Source organism: Mus pahari, chromosome 5 (genome assembly GCF_900095145.1).
Source record: "Mus pahari chromosome 5, PAHARI_EIJ_v1.1, whole genome shotgun sequence".
In the NCBI taxonomy this organism is placed as follows: Eukaryota; Metazoa; Chordata; class Mammalia; order Rodentia; family Muridae; genus Mus; species Mus pahari.
This window is the reverse complement of record NC_034594.1, coordinates 11,869,239-11,875,168: the sequence shown is the minus strand read 5'-3', so window position 1 is coordinate 11,875,168 and position 5,930 is coordinate 11,869,239.

Here is a 5,930-nt window from a genome sequence, read left to right as displayed (position 1 = left end):
GTACTACTCAGCTATTAAAAACAATGAATTTATGAAATTCTTGGGCAAATGGATGTATCTGGAGGATATCATCCTTAGTGAGGTAACCCAATCACAAAAGAAGTCACTAGATATGCACTCACTGATAAGTGGATATTAGCCCAGAAACTTAGAATACTGAAGATACATTTTGCAAAACACAAGAAAACCAAGAAGGATGACCATTGTGTGGATACTTCATTCCTCCTTAGAATAGGGAACAAAATACCCATGAAAGGATATAGGTACAGAGACAAAATTTAGAGCTAAGATGAAAGGATGGACTATCCAGAGACTACCCCATCTGGGAATCCATCCCATCATCAGCCACCAAACCCAGATACTATTGCATATGCCAGCAAGATTCTGCTGAAGGGACCCTGATATAGCGGTCTCTTGTGAGGCTATGCCAGTGCCTGGCAAACACAGAAGTGGATGCTCACAGTCAGCAATTGGATGGAACACAGGGCCTCCAATGGAGGAGCTAGAGAAAGTATCCAAGGAACTGAAGGGGGATGCAACCCTGTAGGTGGAACAACAATATAAACTAACCAGTACCCCCTGAGCTCGTGTCTCTAGCTGCATATGTAGCAGACGATGGCTTAATTGGCCATCATTGGGAAGAAAGGCCCCTTGGTCTTGCAAACTTTATATGACCCAGCAGAGGGGAATGCCAGGGCCAAGTAGTGGGAGTGGGTGGGTAGGGGAGTAGGGGCGGGGGCGGGTATAGGGAACTTTCGGGATAGCATTTGAAATGTATATAAAGAAAATAATAATAATAATAATAATAGTAATAATAATAAATGAAAAAAAATAAAGTGTACATCTTGGGCTGGAGAGATGGTTCAGCAGTTTAGAGCATTTGTGCTCTTTGAGAGATCTTGAGTATAATTCCTAACAACCACATGGTGGCTCACAAGCATCTGTAATGGGATCTGATACTCAATTCTGGTGTGTTTGGAGCCAGCTACAGTGTGCCTGTATAAATAAGTAATTCTTTAATGTATACAGCTATATTGATTGACGATTGGTTGTTTGTGTGTGGGTTGTGGGCGCAGATATACAACAGCCCATGTGTACACGTCAGAGGATAACTTCTATATGTCTGTTCTCTCCTTCTACCAGGTGAGTCCCAGGGATCAAACACAGGTTATTAGGCTTGGTGGGAAATATCTTATCTGCTAAGTCAATTCACTGGCCATAACATTTACAAGTTATAAGAGAATAAGATGATTAAATAATTCATTTGTACCTGATTAGTTAAGTAATTACAAGTAGACAGAGCTAGGAAAAAGCTGAAGGGTACCCAAGAAAATCTAGTCCAGATATTAGTGGCTTTTCTCAACACCTTGACCTGATCAGAGACAACTTAAGGTTTATTTTGGCTAAAGGTTTTCAAGGACTCCAGTCAATCTTGAGAGAGAAGTCATGAGAGTAAAAACGATTGAAGTCTATAGTGGCAGCAGCCTGATGCAGTTGGTGACAATCTAAGTGTTGACTAACAGACTTCCTGGAGAAAAACAACCTAGGCATCCTCATCCCCAGAAGAGCACCTAAGACAGACGCCAAAGTAACAATTGCTCCAGTGTCCAATAATCTGCTGAACCAATGAGTTTTGTATTGGTGATGCAGGAGTGTGGGTAGGAGTAGGGAGAGTGCAAAAGGAACCACACTACCCAAAAGCCCACCCCAACACCGTTCTCTACACATTGGCTTACCCTTTATTTCTGTAGTGTGGATGGTCAGAGTGTCTACCTCCAACAACTGTTTATTCCTTTTTATAGTATAGGATTGGGGACCTCAAGAATCTTCCAAGTTAGTGCTGGGTATGGTGGCAAATGCCACTCACTACAACTCTTTAGCCCATGGGACATATTTCAGACTCTGGCTATAACACTCAGCATGGTGATGTGAAGTGGGGATTTATGCTTTCTTTGGAGACTTGGTTGTGTCGTGTGATGTTTTTCTGGAAACTTTCTTATGAGAGGATGTTTTTTGCTGAAGCAGACTCGTGGGAAGATATTTTGCTGAGAACAGACACATGCTGTCTTTCTGGAAACTGCCTAGCAAAGGGGCATGAAATGTTTTACTAGATCGGATGCAGGCTTGAGGGAACACTTGATGTTTGAAAAGGGTATAAATATAATCCAACAGACAGTGGACAATGCTGTGTGGAATTGGTTCACCTTGCCACTCTGCTGATCATCGTTGGTTGGAACTTTGTAGAGATAAACACTCCAAAAAAAATAAATAAACAACAACAAAAAAAAAAACCCTTCTGGTGGCAGCTTCTTGTAGCTTCGGAGAACTCTGGTTGATTGCAGAATTTCTGCGTTTCTTCTGGATCAAACTGCCTGCTGTTGCTGATGTGTAAATGATGTTAGCAAGTGGATTGAGCTGCTGCTGGTTCGTGCTGCTGATATCCTGACAATGCAGATTGGATTTTGCCATGAAAGAACTATGTCTAAACAGGGTCACATTTTCCTTTGCCCTATTAACCTTTCCTTTCCATTACCTCTGGTGGGTGGTGGGCTCGAAGGGAGATTAAAGCATTTAAGTACCTTTATTAAAAGTAGGTTTTAAGAAATGTAAGCCTACAGTGATGCATGCTTACAATCCCATTACTTGGGAAGCCAAGGCAGGAGGATTAGTAGATTAAGACCAGCCTGAGGTACACAGTGGGAATCTGCCACAAAACAAACAGTTCTATAAATTATCTACTGTAAAAATGAAGGCAACTCAGCTGGTGATCCTTTACTGAAACTGTAAACCAGGGACTGGTGAATAGACACTGGCCCTCTTCTTTAAGCTCCTCTTTATAGTACATTACAAATGTAGGAACCTTTTCTTTCTTTCTTTCTTTCTTTCTTTCTTTCTTTCTTTCTTTCTTTCTTTCTTTCTTTCTTTTTTTTTTTTTAACTTTTTAGATTCTCCTTTCCAAGATATAAATAGGAGGGGTATCTTGCCTGGTATCACATGTTTAATTATGTCATGTACCCAACCAGGTAAGAAGTAAGCACTTAGGCCATCTTATGATAGCCTCTTTTGCTATTCCTATGGTTTGAATCTCAGATACTCCTACCCCAATGTTCAATTGGTAGTGGCATTTGGTTGCCATCTGAGGGGTTTTGGATAAAAAGCCTAGATTCTGATAACTCTGATCTAAGGACATTGATTAATCCCTTGGCAGACTTATAATATGATGACATTATTAGGAGGTGGCCTAGGTATTGGCTTTTGAAATAGCATTTGAAAGAACTATGCATGGACAGCCCAGGTTATGTTTGTCACCCTGAGAAGTTAATCCTCTAACCCTCATTTTGTGGCTGTCTTGCCTAGAAGGTGTATGTTTTCCTGCTTCACCTGGACAGACTTCCTGATACGTGACCTCTTTTCTTTTGCACTATCTTGGGAAATGGAAAGCTGAAAAGACCAATCCTGTAAGACCAATCCTACCGGCTTGGACTACCACATTGAGTTTGGAGCCTACTGCGGTGGTGAATTCTTAGCTGCAACCCCAGTTCTCTGGAGGCCGAGACAGTAGGACATTGAGCTTGATGCTATAGAGAGCTACCTTACAGTAGGATCCTCAAAAAGAAAACACAGAAATAAGATGGAGAAATTTATTAGTTTGAACCTTACATTTTGGGAAACTATGGAGAGTTTAAGTAGGAGGAAATAATATCATTGAGGCTGTCACAGAGGGACATACCAGGCTGCATATAACTGTGGACTGCTCATCCTTCCTGCTCTTCTGAGTTCCTTCAGGGCAGAAATAACTCTGTCCACTCCTCATGTACTTTGTGGGATAGATAAGCAGGTGATCAAATTAATGAAGCTGTGGGTGTGTGGGGAGAGTGGCACAAAGGAGATGGCTTTACAAGTGAAGTCTTTAAAAGGTTCCTATGGCTTACAAAGGCCTGGGGTAGAGGGAGGCCTACTTTATCTGATCTTGCCTTTCTAGTTACTCTCTGCTGCCCCCTGGTATGCGATGGCAATTATCCATTCCTAAATAGGGAGGACACTTCCGTTTATCCATGAATCATGTGGAAGGCTCACCTGGCTAGCCATGCTTGGGAGGAAAGTCAATATGTCGATGGGAGAAAGCCTGTCAGGATACAGTGTTCTGGGTGAGACTATTATGTCCAATGGTCATCTCTAAAAAGGTCTAGATAATTTGATGCCTCTGTTTTCATCTCATGTTGAAATATAAAAATACTTAAACCTTTTCTAAACTAGCATGTGTATCTACAAAATGGTTTCCACAGAAAATTTTACTACACAAATGTCATACTTTATTTATTTATTTATTTGGTTTTTCAAGACAGGGTTTCTCTGTATAGCCCTGGCTGTCCTGGAACTCACTTTGTAGACCAGGCTGGCCTCGAACTCAGAAATCTGCCTGCCTCTGCCTCTCGAGTGCTGGGAATAAAGGCGTGTGCCACCATGCCTGGCTTATTTTTTAAAATACTTGATTACGTTGACTTATGTTGTGGGCCATGACATAGGTGTGGAGGCCAGTGGCCAACTGCAGGAGTTGGCTTTCTTCAATTATATCAGATTTCAACCTTCAAAATGACATGACCCTTTAACACAGATCCTTGTGCTGTGGTGATCCCTAACCATACAGTTATTTTTTGTTGCTACTTTATAACTGTAATCTTGCTACTGTTAAGAATCATAATGTAAATAGTTTTGGAGATAGAGGTTTGTCAAAAAGTTGCAGCCTACAGGTTGAGAACCGCTGGTTACCATGTGGACCCCAGGGTTTGACCTCAGGTGGTCAGGCTTGGTGCCTTTCCTGCTGAGCCATCTGTAGCCAGCTCCAAATGCCCAATTATGTGTATGCTCATTGTGGGCAACTCAAAAATTTCCCTCTTTTACCACTTGATTGAACTGATATTGTAGAGCCCAGTGTTTCAGAGAAGGCAAACACTTTTCATATCAAACTTATTTTTAAAGATTACTGTTTTTATTTATATGTGTGTCTCTGTGTGGGTGTGTACAGGTGCCCACAAAGCCAGAAGGGGGTGTTGGGAACTGAGATTATGGGTAATTGTGGCTGCCTGCTGTGGGTGCTGGGAATTGAACTCCAGTCCTCCTCTGGAAGAAACAGCAGATGATTTTTACCTACTAATGTATATCTCCAGCTTTCAACAAACTTTTTTTAAAAAAGGGGTTGAGCCCTAATATTGGAGAAACATCCTAAATTAAAACTGCTGGGTTTGGCCGGGCAGTGGTGGTACACGCCTTTAATCCTAGCACTTGGGAGGCAGAGGCAGGTGGATTTCTGAGTTTGAGGCCAGCCTGTTCTACAAAGTGGGTTCCAGGACAGCCAGGACTATACAGAGAAACCCTCTCTCAAAAAAACAAAATCAAACTGAAACCAACCAACCAACCAACCAAACAAACAAACAACTGCTGGGTTTGAAGGTATAGAGCCTGAACCATCTCCAATCTGACCTTTTGAATAGTCCTGAGTGATGGGTACGCCCTGGTGCAGGGAGACATTGGAAGATGCCAGCTCTTGTCCCAGAGAGTGTCCAAGTGGTACAGTGCCAACAGAGACTACAGGATCTAGCACCTGTGATATGATGCTTCTGTGTCATGGCACAAAGATATTGGAAAATTGACACCCATGTTCTAAATCCCCAACCTTGTTTAACCTCTTCGTGCACAATGAATCTTTTGTCCTAAGTGTGTCTTGGTCAGAGGTCAGCAACAAGAGGTCACCCTAGAATGAGAGCCTTAATGGCTGAAGGACCAGCAAGGGTCACACCTACAAACTGTGATGCAAAACTCTGGCCCCCAGAGGCCTCAGGGATCTCCAGAATTTAAGACAGGACATCAAACAGGACAGCCAGCCGGGTGTGGTGGCACACACCTTTAATCCCAGCACTCTGGAGGCAGAG